Source organism: Phalacrocorax aristotelis, chromosome W (assembly GCF_949628215.1).
Source record: "Phalacrocorax aristotelis chromosome W, bGulAri2.1, whole genome shotgun sequence".
Taxonomy (NCBI): domain Eukaryota; kingdom Metazoa; phylum Chordata; class Aves; order Suliformes; family Phalacrocoracidae; genus Phalacrocorax; species Phalacrocorax aristotelis.
In genome coordinates this window covers 24,270,964-24,287,510 of record NC_134310.1, presented here as the reverse complement: position 1 = coordinate 24,287,510, position 16,547 = coordinate 24,270,964, and the positions used below count along the sequence as shown (strand labels likewise).

The following is a 16,547-nucleotide window of genomic DNA, read 5'->3' as shown; positions in this document are numbered from 1 at the left end:
ATTACAGTCTGATCGTAAGCCCTCTCTATCAAGTGACCCGGAAGAAGAATGATTTCAAATGCGGCCCTGCGCAACAACAAGCCTTTGAACAGATTAAACGAGAAATAGTCCATGCAGTAGCTCTTGGGCCAGTCCGGGCAGGACAAGATGTAAAAAATGTGCTCTACACTGCAGCCAGGGAGAATGGCCCTACCTGGAGCCTCTGGCAGAAAGCACATGGGGAGACCCGGGGTCGACCCCTAGGGTTTTGGAGTCGGGGATACAGAGGGTACAAATCCCGCTATACTCCAACTGAAAAAAGAGATATTGGCAGCATATGAAGGTGTTCGAGCTGCTTCAGAAGTGGTTGGTACTGAAGCACAGTTGCTCCTGGCACCCCGACTGCTGGTGCTGGGTTGGATGTCCAAAGGAAACATCCCCTCTACACACCATGCGACTGATGCTATGTGGAGTAAATGGGTTGCACTGATCACCCAGGAGGCACGAGTAAGAATCCCCAGTCGCCCAGGAATCTTGGAAGTGATTATGGACTGGCCAGAAGGCAAAGATTTTGGGTTATCACCAGAGGAGGAGGTGACACGTGCTGAAGAAGCCCCACTGTATAACAACCTGCCAGAAGATGAGAAGCAATATGCCCTGTTCACTGATGGGTCCTGTCGCCTTGTGGGAAAGCACCGGAGAAGGAAGGCTGCTGTATGGAGTCCTATAGAACAAGGAGCAGAAACTGCTGAAGGAGAAGGTGAATTGAGCCAGTTTGCAGAGCTAAAGGCCATCCAGCTGGCCTTAGACATCGCTGAACGGGAAAAGTGGCCAGTGCTTTGTCTCTATACTGACTCCTGGATAGTGGCAAATGCCCTGTGGGGCGGGCTACAGCAGTGGAAGTAGAGCAACTGGCAGCGCAGAGGCAAACCCATCTGGGCTGCCGCATTGTGGCAAGATATTGCTGCCCGGGTAGAGAAGTTAGTTGTGAAAGTATGTCATGTGGATGCTCACGTCCCCAAGAGTCGGGCCACTGAAGAACATCGAAACAACCAGCAGGTGGATCAGGCTGCCAAGACTGAAATGGCTGAGGTGGATCTGGACTGGCAACATAAGGGTGAACTATTTCTAGCTCGATGGGCCCATGACACCTCAGGCCATCAAGGGAGAGATGCAACATACAGGTGGGCTCGTGATCGAGGGGTGGACTTGACCATGGATGTTATTGCGCAGGTTATCCACGAATGTGAAACATGTGCTGCAATCAAGCAAGCGAAGCGGGTAAAGCCTCTGTGGTATGGGGGACGATGGCTGAAGTATAAATATGGGGAGGCCTGGCAAATTGACTATATCACACTCCCACAGACCCGCCAAGGCAAGTGCCATGTGCTTACAATGGTGGAAGCAACCACCGGCTGGCTGGAAACATATCGCGTGCTCCATGCCACTGCCCAGAACACTATCCTGGGTCTCGAAAAACAAGTCCTGTGGCGACATGGCACCCCAGAGAGAATTGAGTCAGAGAACGGGACTCATTTCTGAAACAACCTCATAGACACCTGGGCCAAAGAGCACGGTATTGAGTGGGTGTATCACATCCCCTATCACGCACCAGCCTCTGGGAAAATCAGAAGATACAATGGACTATTAAAGACTACACTGAGAGCAATGGGGGGTGGAACATTTAAACACTGGGATACACATTTATCGAAGACCACCTCGTTAGTCAACACGAGGGGATCTGCCAGGTGAGCTGGCCCTGCCCAATCAGAACCCTTTCGTACTGTGGAAGGGGATAAAATCCCTGTAGTGCACATAAAAATTATGCTGGGCCTAACAGTCTGGGTTCTTCCTGCCTCAGGCAAAGGTAAAGCCACTCGTGGGACTGCTTTTGCTCGAGGACCTGGGTGCACTTGGTGGGTGATGCGGGAGGATGGAGAAATCCAATGTGTGCCTCAAGGGGATTTGATTTTGGGCGAAAAGAGCCAATGAACTGAATGGTATGATGTTAATTGCTATATAATGTTGTATGTCATCACTGCTATGGTTGCTATATGCCATATCGATGGTATCATGGTGGGAATCTCCCAAATTAATAAAAAATGAACTTTCAACTGAACCAAGTAAAGTGCAGCAGTGAGAGAACAAGAAGTAAGAGTGCAGCGGTGATGGAATGAGGACTGGCTTCAGCATGCAACAATCCAGCACCACACACGGCACCTCTCTGAAAGACTCTTACAGTAGATGAGACCTGAAGTCATGGACTAAATGAACTTAATGGACATTTCACAGACATTTTACATGGGGTGGTCCATAGGCTAGGGGAATGATAAATGAAATCTGTATATTTCTGTTAAAGGTTGAAAAGGCTGGTAGGGATTATTGAAATTGTATTGGATAGTATGGGACCTGAGCATGATGTAAATGATCTGGAATAAGGGGTGGATACTGTCATGGTTTTAGCTGGGATAGTTATTTTTCTTCACTGGAGCTGGCGTAGTGCTGTGCTTTGAACTTAGTATGAAAACAATGTTGATAACACATAGATGTTTTGGCTGTTGCTGGGCAGTGCTTGTACTAGTCAAAGACTTTTCTAGCTTCCCATGCTCTGCCGGGTGCACAAGAAGCCGGGAGGGGAGGGGGCACAGCTAAGAGAGCGGATTCAAACTGACCAAAGGGATATTCCATATCGTGTAACGTCATGCCCAGTATGTTAACTGGGAGGAGCTGTCCAGGGGAGGTAGGCAGCAATCGCGGCTCGGGGACGGGCAGCGTCGGTCGGTGGGTGGTGAGCGGCTGTACCATTTGTGTTTCTGTGGGTTTTTTTCCTTTTTTTCTTTCCCTTCCTTTTCCATTTTATTATATTAACATTATTGTCATTATTATCATAATTATTATCATAATTATTATTTTATTGTAATTCTTAAACTGTGCTTATCTCAACCCACAATTTCTATTGATCTTCCGATTCTCTTCCCCATCCCACAGGGGTGGGGGGAAGTGAGCGTGCGGCTGCGTGGTGTTTAGTTGCCAGCTGAGGCTGAACCACGACAGTTCTTTTTTTTCCTGTGCCCCCCTTTGATTAGATTTGCTTATTGAGAAGATGAAGGTTGGATTTTAAATACAGCTGAAATATAGAATTAGTTACTTAAATGCGAAGCCTAAATTTGGGAAATGTTTAACTGGCCGAGGCCAGTTCTATGAGGTTTAACAAGGCCAAGTGCTGGGTCCTGCACTTGGGTCACAACAACCCCAGGCAATGCTACAGGCTTGGGGAAAAGTGGCTGGAAAGCTGTCCAGCGGAGAAGGACCTGGGGGTGTTGGTTGACAGCCAGCTGAACGTAAGCCAGCAGCATGCCCAGTTGGCCAAGAAGGCCAACAGCATCCTGGCTTGTATCAGGAATAGCGTGGCCAGCAGGAGTAGGGAAGTGATCCTGCCCCTGTACTCGGCACTGGTGAGGCCACGCCTTGAATATTGCGTTCAGTTTTGGGCCCCTCACTACAAGAAGGACATTGAGTTGCTGGAGCGTGTCCAGAGTAGGGCAACGAAGATGGTGAAGGGTCTGGAGACCAAGCCCCACGAGGAGTGGCTGAGGGAGCCACAAAACCCAGGGAAAAAAGAACAGCGATGTAACCGCTCACCATCTGCTGACCAACGCCGCCAGTCCCTGAGCCGTGATCGCTGCTTCCCCCAGCCAACTCCCCCCCAGTTAATATACTGGGCATGATGTCATATGATATGGAATATCCCTTTGGCCAGTTTGGATCAGCTGTCTTGGCTGTGCCCCCTCCACTCCCAGCTTCTTGCGCACCTGGCAGAGCATGGGAAGCTGGAGAAGTCCTTGACTCTAGTGTAAGCACGACTTAGCAACAACACTGTTCCCAGTACAAATCCAAAGCACAGCCTCATACTAGCTACTATGAAGAAAATTAACTCTAGCCCAGCCAAAACCATGACATACAGAAAAAGCTTAAGTGGTGCCCAGGTGTAATGTAACAGAAACATAATACCCAGCAGGTATTTGTGGAACCTCCGCTGCCCTGGGGATCCCATGCTGCAGTGTAAGCATCCCTGGTGGAAACTACCGTCAGGTGACAGACACTGCATCTTTACCAAGTAGTTTTAGAAGCTAAAGCATATCCTGTTTCTTCCAGCATTTTTCTATGAAAGGAACAAATCCATTTAGAATGTAAAAACATGGAAGAAAAACCTTTCTGTTATTTGGCTCTAAACCGAAAGCTACTGAGCCTACACCTCTACTAGTTTAGTAGTAATTGTTATTTACTCAGTTTGATAGATCCCTTGTCTCTTCTCCCTGTAAAGTCATGTGCTCTAAGACCATGACAATCAAGTATATCTCTGGAAGACTTACAGGTCAAAAGATGCATTTGTCAAAGAGAACATTTCACTACTAACAGGACAACATTCACAACTGAAGCAGTAACTCCACAGACTTGAGCCATCACCTTCAGTGGAACCTCACAGGCCCTGGTCAAGAAGGATCATCCCCTCAGTGATGAAGACACAGATCTTCAAAGATGGATGTCTAAAGTTAGAGGTAAATTACCCGGATTTTAAATACAGCTGAAATATAGAATTAGTTACTTAAATGCGAAGCCTAAATTTGGGAAGTGTTTAACAGCTTTGGGAGGCTTGACGCTTTAGAAAACCAAATTGTTTCTATGGATACTTTTCATATGAATTGGGAACCTTTTGTAACGTGAAGGCAGGGAGGGGAACAATCCAGAACAGCAGCCACTGGTAGTCTTTCACCTTATCTTTTTTTTTTTCCTCCTCTCTCCCCTGAAGCTGGCAATGGGAACAAACTTACCGAAAGCTGTTTATCAGCCAGTTTGCTCAGAGTGATGTGGTTTATTCTGACTTTTTTAGGATTGACTGCATAACATAAAATGTTTTTTGCATTATTAATCTGAAGTTGGAAGTGGTTAAGAATAATACAAAATTCTACTTTTCTCAAAATATGTAAATTGCTTAAAATGCTTTTTGTTAAATATTTTTGAAGAGCGACTAGCTGGCTTTTAGTCACCAATTTGAAAACCAATAAGGGTTTTTAAGGTCACCACTTTAATGGACCAGAATTTCTTATTGCATCAAGAAATTATGAGATGGTTTTGCACAGAAACATAAAATTCAGTCAACATTAGTTTAACCTTCCCTTAAACCACTGAAATAAAATGAACTGGAAAAGCCCCGAAAGCTAAGACACACTTGAAACCACAGATTCACTTGGTGCCTTTCTTATTTTAGGACATCATGGTGTTCAAAGCTTCCGCAAGGGAAGGGGTCCTTATGAAGCCTTCTTTAACTTCCATTAGTAACTACCTTTGTGCAGTCTGTGTTATGGCATATACGACTTTCATATGCTTATTTGAAATTCCTCTCTTGTATTTATGTTTCGGATAAAGCATGAGAATGCATCTCTCTTGACCAATGTCTACTCCTGTTTCGGCCTTGGGAGGAGATTGCGTTTTTGTTGATGCCTTCAGGAGTTTGGTTTTTTTGTTTTGTTTGTCTTTTAATTTTGCCGTCAGCTTTCCTTTATAGCTGAGGTACCATTTTCAATGTGCTAATGAAACACTCTCAAGATCTAGGTACAGTAATCTGTTCCTGTCTGCCTGTTAAATGTTGAAAAAGTGATTTAGTCATTTTGATAGTTTTGCAAAGCAGGAAGTTACAGACCTCTCACGCTTTGTCTGACACTTCAGTGACTAGAGCAGGAAGAACTGCTGAGATCCCTAAGAACGTGTTCTGCGATACAAACACAGCGTTTCTGCTTTAGCCTCACTGTTTGTGAGGAACTGGTTTAAGTGAAGTGGCTTAAAAAACCCACAGAACACTTTTTTTTATAGTTTGTAATAGTTGATAATCATCTTCCGATTTGTTTAGGTATGACTTAGAAGTCATTTTTTAACAAGCTATGGTGCAATCGGACCTTATTTCTAAGAAATCATTGCTGGTATAGTTACACCAGAGAAAGTCTTCATGAAATTAAACTTGTCTTCCTTTCTCTGCTCTTCTGGGCTGTATGTATTTGATAACACTGACAGATCTGTTTGTTTGAATGTCTACTTGCATGGACAGCTGCTGCTTAGAGTTTTAACATAAACCATAGTTATACAGTCTCTCCTTCTTCCCTCCCCAAAAGGTGAAGTAGGTAACTTGGAGTTTTCCATCTGACAGTTTGACCAAAACACATTCATTCAATACATACATTGAATATTATTTTATGGTGTCGTGGTTCAGCCCCAGTCGGCAACTAGACACCACGCAGCCGCTCGCTCGCTCACCCCACCCCTGTGGGATGGGGGAGAGAATAGGAAGAGCAAAAGGAAAAAAACTTGTGGGTTGAGATAAGAACAGTTTAATAATGAAAATAAAATAGTAATGATGATGATAATGATTATGATGATAATAATAATAATGACAATATAATAAAAAGGAAAAGTGGGGGGGAACCCACAAGTGATACAACCACTCACCGCCCGCCGACCGACGCTGCCGGTCCCCGAGCTGTGATTGCTGCCTCCCTCCCCCGGCCAGCTCCTCCCAGATAATACACTGGGCATGACGTTACGTGGTATGGAATATCCCTTTGGCCAGTTTGAATCCGCCTACAAATCAGTTATGGGACTTAGATCCTCAGGTCCTGAAGGAGGTTATAGCGAGGCGGGTATCAGTCTCTTCTCATGTTGTGCCAGGGGAGATTTAGATTGGATATTAGGAAAAAATTCTTCACTGAAAGGGTTATCAAGCACTGGAACAGGCTGCCCAGGGAAGTGGTTGACTCACCATCCCTGGAGGTATTTAAAAGACATGTAGATGTGGCGCTTAGGGACATGGTTTAGTGGTGGACTTGGCAGTGTGCCATGGTTTAGCCCCAGCTGTCAACTAAGCACCACACAGCCGTTTGCTCGCTCCCCCTTGGTAGGATGGGGGAGAGAATCAGAATAGTAAAAGTGAGAGAACTCGTGGGTTGAGATAAAACCAGTTTTAAAAGTAAAGCAAAAAAGGTGTATGCGTTTATGGGGATTCTCTTTTAAGTCACCAGGCCTTCAATTTTTGTTTTCTGTCTGTGGGTTTTATTCCCTGACCTTCATTTGTACGCAAAGGTGGCGTATAAACTGGAATAAACAATGTGTGTTTACTGCTAACACATCTAACATTCCTTTCTGTTTTACCATTAATTTCAGCCATCATCTTTGCTTTTTTCTAGTATTGTGGTGTGCTAAGTAAACTCTCTTCTCTTCCTGATGTCACCGAAAACCGGGACTAAAACTCCTTAACACTGGGTGTATTAAAGAGCAGGCATTGCTTTATTCAGCGCCGGGTGCATGGGGGGTCTTTCCGCCTAGCATGCACACCTACCATAATTCCTTCTTGACATTTATACATGAAAGTTAACACACCATGCCTATCTAATACATAATCATTGACCTGACTGAGCATCCTCTTCTTCTATTGGTCTGTATCTTCTTCGCTTAAATTGAAATGTGCAGTGTGATTTTAATTCACTGCGTGTGCTGGGGAGGGAGTAGTCCTTCTGCCCCTCAACTGAGTCGGTGGTCCCAATCTCCCCCTGCCGGAATTACCTTTTCCCCCCAGTTTCAGGTTTCGGTGCCTTCTGGGCCAAGATGTTCCCTTCTGTCACTGATGTCTTCACATCTGGCCTTCCCTTATCTTCACACCCTTCTTTGTGGCAGGATGTCTCCACTGTTAGTCTTTTAGGAGGTTCTTGTTAGTGAGGCATGCATTCCTAGCTTTTTTGGATTTTTCTAGCTCCTATGAAGTCAAATCCACCTACTTGAAATATGTAAAAAAATTGGTTGGATTGCATGCTCTGAAGCCACCTAGTCATACTTTGGGATTGTGATGCTATTCAGCAGCCACTGAAAATGAGTCCTCCTACAAAACAAGCCAAGAAATATCAGCCTCTATTTGCAACAGATGCTTGCCACAAAGCTAATGAAATAGGAAGCATGCAGACGAGAAGCCCAAGAAAGCTATCAGACACCTGAAGCAAATATTACAAAAGCTCTTAGGTTTCTCTAATCTTTCCTGCTGTTATTTAGTCTCCCAGTAGCAACTCAGATGCATCAAGGTATACATACGATGTGGTATTTTTAAGATTTTAAAACAGCAGTTCATTACATGATCTCTCAAACTCTTTACTTTCATACTGAAAGGTTTACAGTGGGAGTCTGGTATTTTATCTCAATAAAACTAAAAGTTTATTCCATTATTGAGCAAAATTTCTAGAAATTACAGGTAGTAGATAATTTATATTGGTAGATGGAGACCCAAAGCCACTAGTAGTTGTGCAGCTTAATTCTTTTCATAATTCTATGTATTTGGACTAATATACCCACAGCTTACACAAAGATTCAGTAAGTTTATTACTGCATGACAAGTTTCAGTATCGCAGAGAACAGAATCCAGTATGCCCAGTTCACATGGGGGCAACTGAAGAGAAAAAGCATGTCCTGGCCCCATCCCAGTGTGACATACTACTGGGCATCACTCCAAGAACTGCAGTAATGTCATTAAAAAAGAAAAAAAAGATAGCAATAAGAATGCTCGCTGACAGTCGACTATGATTATTTCATCTGCACCAGGTTATAGGATCGCAAGCATAGGTATTGGAGAAAGGGATTAGCATATAAACAAGTAACTTGGACAGGATTAGCTATGTAGATTTTCCAAAACTACAACCTATTAAATAACTTCTTGAGGAGCTATAAACAAGAAAGGGAATTTAGACCATTCTGTCACTGTTCAAAACTGCAGAATTACCAGCAGGTATCAAGACTGCTGCGGTAAAGAGAATTTTAAAGTTCTCTCAGCAAGAGACTATCATAAAAATAAACCACATAAAGCAAATGAGAAAATAAAGACTTAAGTATGTTATTTCTAGCAAAGAAATGTAATAGTCTAAGGTTAAAGTCTTAATGACTCGTTAGGCAGTAAATGGTATGTAATGCAAATGGCGAACCAAACTTACTCTTTTCAAAGCAAAATAAGTCTTTAAAAGAGTTAAAGCTAATTTTAAAGTTATAAGACCCAACAATCTCTGGCCTTACAGAAGGAGACTAGAGACTCAGAAAGACATTTACCAGGTTTGCTCTTGTTCTTTTCTGAAGAATGATTTTAATACCATGTTTCCATGGTAAAAGTCATGTTCCTCACCAGGATTATGTTTGCTTCTTAGTGTACACTGCTCACAATTATAACAAATTCTTGTCATCTACTAACTTCACTGAAGTAGCATTTAAAAGTCATGAAGCAGGACCCTGGTATGCTAATCATCCCTATTTGTTGTCTTATTTATCTTGTCTGTATTTGGTTTTGTTATTTGGTACCCATCTTTAAGCTTATGCTTTAATTTGATTTTTTCTCTCTTTTCATGTAAGCTTGTCCATAGCTTAGCCGGCAGCTCAACCCCACACAGTCGCTCGCTCACTCCCCCACCGGTAGATGGGGAGAGAATCAGAAGGGTAATGCTCGTGGGTTGGGATTAAGAAAGTTTAATAATGAAAATTAAAAGAAACAACAACAGAAATGCAATGTAAAGGAGAACAACGAGAGGCGCAAAGCCCCGAGGGAGGGGGGAAGGGAGGGGAGAGGGGGAACGAACCGCCGAAACAAACCGCACGTGCCGCAGCCGCTCGCCGCCCGACGCCCTGACGCCGTGCCGCTCCCGAGCTGCAACTGCCCCCCCTCAATATACTGGTCATGGTGTCACATGGTATGGAATGAACCTGCCATTGGCCAGTCGGGGTCAGCCGCCCCCACCATGGCTCTGCCCCTCCCAGCCCCCGCCCCCGCCACGCGGCAGAGCACGGGAAGCTGGAAAGGTAGCCGACCCCCACAGTGAGGAGAATTAACCCCTTCTCAGCCAAAACCAGCACATTCTCCACCCCTTATTCCATACCATTTACACCATGCCCAGGTCCCATATCATACAATACAACCGTACCAACCACCACCCCTCCCCTTCCCATCCTTTAACATAATACACAGGCATCATTCCCTTAGTTCATGGACCTTCCCTGTAAAATGTCCATTGAGTTCACCCAGTCCATGACTCTGGGCTCCATCTGTCGTATCAGTCTTTCAGGGTGGGAGAGATGGTGCGTGTGGCGTTGGGTTGCTGCATACCGAGTCGGTCATCATTCCATCACTGCTGCACGGCTTCTTTCACAGTTTATCTTCCATGGGTTGGGAGGCTCGTACTCTGATATCATTGATACAACACAGAGGCGACACGCAGTATTATATAGCAGTTCACATTGTGCCATTCAGTTCATTGACTCTTTTCGCCCAAAATCAAATCCCCTTGAGGCACACATTGGATTTCTCCATCCTCCCGCATCACCCACCAAGTGCACCCAGGTCCTCGAGCAAAAGCAATCCCACGAATGGGTTTGCCTTTGCCTGAGGCAGGAAGAACCCAGACCGTTTTGCCCAGCATACTTTTTGCGTGCACTACAAGGGACTTTATCCCCTTCCACACTATATAGGATTTCTGATTGGGCAGGGCCAGCTCGGTTGGCAGATCCCCTCGTGTTGACTAACCAGGTGGCTTTTGCTAAATGTGTGCCCCAGTGCTTGAATGTCCCACCCCACATTGCTCTCAGTGTAGTCTTTAATAGTCCATTGTATCTTCTGATTTTCCCAGAGGCTGGTGCGTGATAGGGGATGTGATACACCCACTCAATGCCGTGCTCTTTGGCCCAGGTGTCTATGAGGTTATTTCGGAAATGAGTCCCATTGTCTGACTCAATTCTCTCTGGGGTGCCATGTCGCCACAAGACTTGTTTTTCGAGACCCAGGATAGTGTTCCGGGCAGTGGCCTGGGGGACAGGATATGTTTCCAGCCAGCCAGTCATTGTTTCTACCGTTGTAAGCACATGGCGCTTGCCTTGGCGGGTTTGTGGGAGTGTGATATAGTCAATTTGCCAGGCCTCCCCATATTTATATTTCAGCCATCGTCCCCCATACCACAGAGGCTTTACCCGCTTCGCTTGCTTGATTGCAGCGCATGTGTCACATTTGTGGATAACCTGTGCAATAACATCAAGTCCACCCCTCGATCACGAGCCCACCTGTATGTTGCATCTCTCCCTTGATGGCCTGAGGTGTCATGGGCCCATCGAGCTGGAAATAGTTCACCCTTATGTTGCCAGTCCAGATCCACCTCAGCCACTTCAATCTTGGCAGCCTGATGTACCTGCTGGTTGTTCTGATGTTCTTCAGTGGCCCGACACTTGGGGACGTGAGCATCCACATGACGTACCTTTACAACCAGTTTCTCTACCCGGGCAGCAATATCTTGCCACAGTATGGCATCCCAGACGGGTTTGCCTCTGTGTTGCCAGTTGCTTTGCTTCCACTGCTGCAGCCAGCCCCACAGGGCATTTGCCACCATCCAGGAGTCAGTATAGAGATAGAGCACTGGCCACTTTTCCCATTCAGCAATGTCTAAGGCCAGCTGGATGGCCTTTACCTCTGCAAACTGGCTCGATTCACCTTCTCCTTCTCCTTCAGCAGTTTCTGCTACTTGTCATGTAGGACGCCATACAGCAGCCTTCCATCTCCGGTGCTTTCCCACAAGGCGACAGGACCCATCAGTGAACAGGGCATACTGCTTTTCATCTTCTGGCAGGTTGTTATAGAGTGGGGCTTCTTCAGCACGTGTCACCTCCTCCTCTGGTGATAATCCAAAATCTTTGCCTTCTGGCCAGTCCATAATCACTTCCAAGATTCCTGGGCGACTGGGGATTCTTACTCGTGCCCGCTGGGTGATCAGTGCAACCCATTTACTCCACATAGCATCAGTCGCATGGTATGTAGAGGGGATGTTTCCTTTGAACATCCAGCCCAGCACCGGCAGTCGGGGTGCCAGGAGCAGCTGTGCTTCAGTACCAACCACTTCTGAAGCAGCTCGAACCCCTTCATATGCTGCCAATATCTCTTTTTCAGTTGGAGTACATCGGGCTTCGGACCCTCTGTATCCCCGACTCCAAAACCCTAGGGGTCGACCTCAGGTCTCCCCATGCGATTTCTGCCAGAGGCTCCAAGTAGGGCCATTCTCCCTGGCTGCAGTGTAGAGCACATATTTTACATCTTGTCCTGCCCGGACTGGCCCAAGGCCTACTGCATGGACTATTTCCTGTTTAATCTGTTCAAAGGCTTGTTGTTGCGCAGGGCCCCATTTGAAATCATTCTTCTTCCGGGTCACTTGATACAGAGGGCTTATGAGCAGACTCTGATCTGGAATATGCATTCTCCAAAAACCCACAACGCCCAAGAAAGCTTGTGTTTCCTTTTTGCTAGTTGGTGGAGACATGGCTGCTATTTTGTTGATCACATCCATGGGGATCTGACGACGATCATCTAGCCATTTTATTCCTAAGAACTGGATTTCTCTTGCAGGTCCCTTAACTTTACTTTGTTTTATGGCAAAACCAGCTTTCAGACGGATTTGGACTATTTTCTCTCCTTTCTCAAAAACTTCTTCCGCTGTGTTGCCCCACACAATGATGTCATCAATCTATTGAAGGTGTTCTGGAGCTTCTCTCTGTTCCAGTACAGTCTGAATCAGTCCACGGCAAATGGTAGGACTGTGCTTCCACCCCTGGGGCAGTCGATTCCAGGCGTACTGGACGCCCCTCCATGTGAAAGCAAATCGTGGCCTGCACTCTGCTGCCAGAGGGATTGAGAAGAATGCATGAGCAATATCAATTGTGGCATACCACTTGGCTGCCTTGGACTCCAGTTCGTATTGAAGTTCTAGCATGTCTGGCACAGCAGCACTCAACGGTGGAGTGACTTCATTCAGGCCACGATAGTCTACTGTTAGCCTCCACTCTCCATTAGACTTCCGCACTGGCCATATGGGACTGTTAAAGGGTGAGTGGGTCTTACTCATGACTCCTTGGCTCCTCAGTTGGTGAATGAGTTTATGGATGGGGATCAGAGAGTCTCTGTTGGTGCGATATTGCCGCCGGTGCACTGTTGTGGTGGCGATTGGCACCTGTTGTTCTTCGACCTTCAGCAACCCCACAACAAGAAGGGTCCTTCGAGAGACCGGGCAAGGTAGACAGCTGTTCAGTTTCCTCCGTCTCCAAGGCAGTTACACCAAAAGCCCACTTGTACCCTTTTGGGTCCTTGAAATACCCTCTCCTGAGGTAGTCTATGCCAAGGATGCATGGAGCCTCTGGGCCAGTCACAATGGGGTGCTTCTGCCACTCATTCCCGGTTAGGCTCACTTCGGCCTCCAATACAGTTAGCTCTTGGGATCCCCCTGTCACTCCAGCAATGCTGATGGGTTCTGCCCCTATATAGTTTGATGGCATTAAGGTGCACTGTGCGCCGGTGTCCACTAAAGCTTTACACTCCTGTGGGTCGGACGTGCCAGGCCATCGGATCCACACAGTCCAGTAAGCCCGGTTATCCCTTTCCTCCACCCGGCTGGAGGCAGGGCCCCTCTAGTCCTGATCATGGCAGTCACAACTCACTTCCTGTAAACGTGAATCAGGAGTCCCTCTATTACACTTAGAAATAAAATCTGCGCTTCTACTCCTCTGTCTGGGGACTTGCTCGCTGGAAACTGGAGCAGCAGCTTTCCTGGAAGAGCCTCCCTGAGTGACTGTTCTTCCTTGCAGTTCACGTACTTGTGCCTGTAGGGTCGAGGTAGGCTTGCCATCCCACCTCATCATGTCCTCTCCGTGGTCACGCAGGTAGAACCATAGGGTGGCCCGTGGTGTGTATCCCCTTCTTTGAGCCAAAGGATGCTTATTCCTAACAGCTGAGACACTACTCTTTCGAGGTGGGGAGTAGGGCATATCTTCTTTGAGTTGCTGGAACTCTCGGGACAGTTTCTCCACAGCAGAGACGAGGGAGGAAGAGATATTTGCTTCATAATCCCGGAGTCTATCTATCACCTCTGCCACCGTTGGTGTCTCGTCATCTTTCCAGGACATTACTGCCAATGAGTTTGCATGCGAAGATGGTGCGCTCCGTACAAACTTCCGCCACATGGGTCGTGTGCGCTCGGCTTCATCTGGATGTTTGGATGACCGTTGATCGTCCAGGTCACCATAAATCACCTCAAACACAGCTAATTCCCTTAGATACTGGATGCCTTTCTCCATAGTTGTCCATTTCCCTGGGCGATATGTAACATCTTCTTTAAAGGGATACCGTTCCTTCACTCCAGACAGGAGTCGCCTCCAGAGGCTGAGGGCTTGTGGTTTTTTTCCAATTGCTTTGTCAACGCCCCCTTCCCCAGAAAGGGATCCCAATTGTCTGGCTTCTTTTCCCTCTAGTTCCAGGCTACTGGCCCCATTATCCCAGCATCGGAGCAGCCAGGTGACAATGAGCTCACCTGAACGACGGCTATAATCTTTTCGCATATCTCGCAACTCACTCAAGGACAGGGATCGGGTGGTCTCTATTTCATTTATTACTTCTTCCTCCTCTCCCCGTGATGGCCCTGGTTCTTCATCATCCCGTTCTAAACGAGTTGATGTCCGCTTCCAATATTTCGCCTTGTGTATGGGGGCAACTGATACTGGTACGGGTTTATTTTCTGAGCCAGCTCTGGTACTTGTTGTGGGGGTTTGAGTGGCTGCAGTGCCTGTCCTCAGGGCTGGATTGTCTACAGTGCCAGTCACTTTGCATTCGGTATGCATGGGCCAGACCCCAGCATGTTGCAGTCATCTGTGTCTCTCTGGAGTTCCCAGCATAACAACATACTTTCTCCAAATATTCTACTAGTTTTTTAGGATTCTGCACTTGTTCGGGGGTGAAACTCCAAAACACTGGGGGTGCCCACTGCCCTAGGTATTTGCCCGTGCTATCCCACATGCCCTGCCACTCGTAACTATCAAGCCTCGGGGCAGATTTCTGGGTGATATTCTTAAGTTGCTTAGTCAAAACCAAAACAACATGCCCAAAAACTAACAATAAGTGCACCTTAACCACCCAAGGATGGTCAAGATACAAAAAGGTTGTTGTCACAAAGGCACAGACATCATAGAACAAAGTTGCAAAGGTACTATTCTGTATTTCCTCCATATAAAATCTCTCAGAGGAGGAGGTATAATTGCTAATTGCCTCAACAAGGTGGTATCCAAAGTACAGTAACGGTTTCAGCAAAAACCCCAAATACCAGATAAAGCTGAAAACGAATGTTTGTATAACAAATCTTGTAGGCAAAACGTTACTAATCACAGCAGAACACAGCAGACTCAACAAACCAACACCGATCTTTAACACCAACTGCAAAAAGGACAACATGGTGCTGTGACCAGCAGCTGTTATTATCTCCAACCCTTGAGCCCCACGTTGGGCGCCAAAAAGACTGTCGCGGTTTAGCCGGCAGCTCAGCCCCACACAGTCGCTCGCTCACTCCCCCACCGGTAGATGGGGTAGAGAATCAGAAGGGTAACGCTCGTGGGTTGGGATAAGAACAGTTTAATAATTAAAATTAAAAGAAACAACAGTAGAAATGCAATGGAAAGGAGAACAACGAGAGGCGCAAAGCCCCGGGGGAGGGGGGAAGGGAGGGGAGAGGGGGAACGAACCGCCGAAACAAACCGCATGCGCCGCAGCCGCTCGACGCCCGACGCCCTGACACCGTGCCACTCCCGAGCTGCAACTGCCCCCCCCCAATATACTGGTCACGGTGTCACATGGTATGGAATGAACATGCCATTGGCCAGTCGGGGTCAGCCGCCCCCACCATGGCTCTGCCCCTCCCAGCGCCCCCCCCCGCCACGCGGCAGAGCGCAGGAAGCTGGAAAGGTAGCCGACCCCCACAGTGAGGAGAATTAACCCCTTCTCAGCCAAAACCAGCACACTGAGTTACACTGGCAATTAATATTATTAATTAGATTTCTTATGATTTAGGAATTCAATAAATTGTATTAAATAAGCACTAAAGCTTACTAAAGAGATGTCCGTCTTGCTCACTGACACTCAGAGATCAATTCAAAATGTCTCTTTGTCCTGCAAAGGCTCATGCATATGCTGAACTTAGCTCCAAAAGCCAAAGGGGACTAAACATTTCCACATATATTTATGGCCCTGGCATAAAAAGCTTTCCTGGGTTGCAGAAATAAGGTAAAAAAAATCCTTGCAAACCTATTTTGAGTAACTGCTAGGTGAAGAAACACCACCCTACAGCAACATATTAGACCCCTTCACCCACTTATGGTAGATCTGTAGCAGACAGCATATTTTCTATCAGCAGAAAGTCACAGGTGAACTGTGCTCTCACTACGAAGACCCAGACTTAGGATCTTCAGTAACTCACATGTATAACACCCTCGCACACTATACAGAGTGCTCTGTGCTGTACGGGGAGAACATGTCTCCCTGTGCAACAAGGAAGGACTTTTCAGTGATGTCTGTCAACTAGTCTAACCACAGGCCAGGCATACAACGACTACACCCATTCTAACAATGGCAGCTACTATTACAAACGTTTATTTTTGTAAGAGAACAAGCTACCATGACCAAAAAAAAAAAAAAAAAAAAAAGG

General features: G+C 46.4%; 1 protein-coding gene across 2 annotated transcripts in view; it reads left to right on the top strand.

The window, feature by feature from the left end:
- LOC142049888 (mitogen-activated protein kinase kinase kinase 1-like) overlaps nucleotides 1-16,547 on the top strand; it is a 111,781-nt gene that overhangs the window by 40,601 nt on the left and 54,633 nt on the right. The window contains exon 2 of one of the 2 annotated variants that reach the window (XM_075078051.1): nucleotides 4,399-4,538. The exons of the other annotated variant lie outside the window; for it this stretch is intronic. The gene's annotated coding sequence lies outside the window, so the exon portion shown is untranslated. The remainder of the gene's footprint in view (nucleotides 1-4,398; nucleotides 4,539-16,547) is intronic. 2 annotated transcript variants of the gene reach the window in all.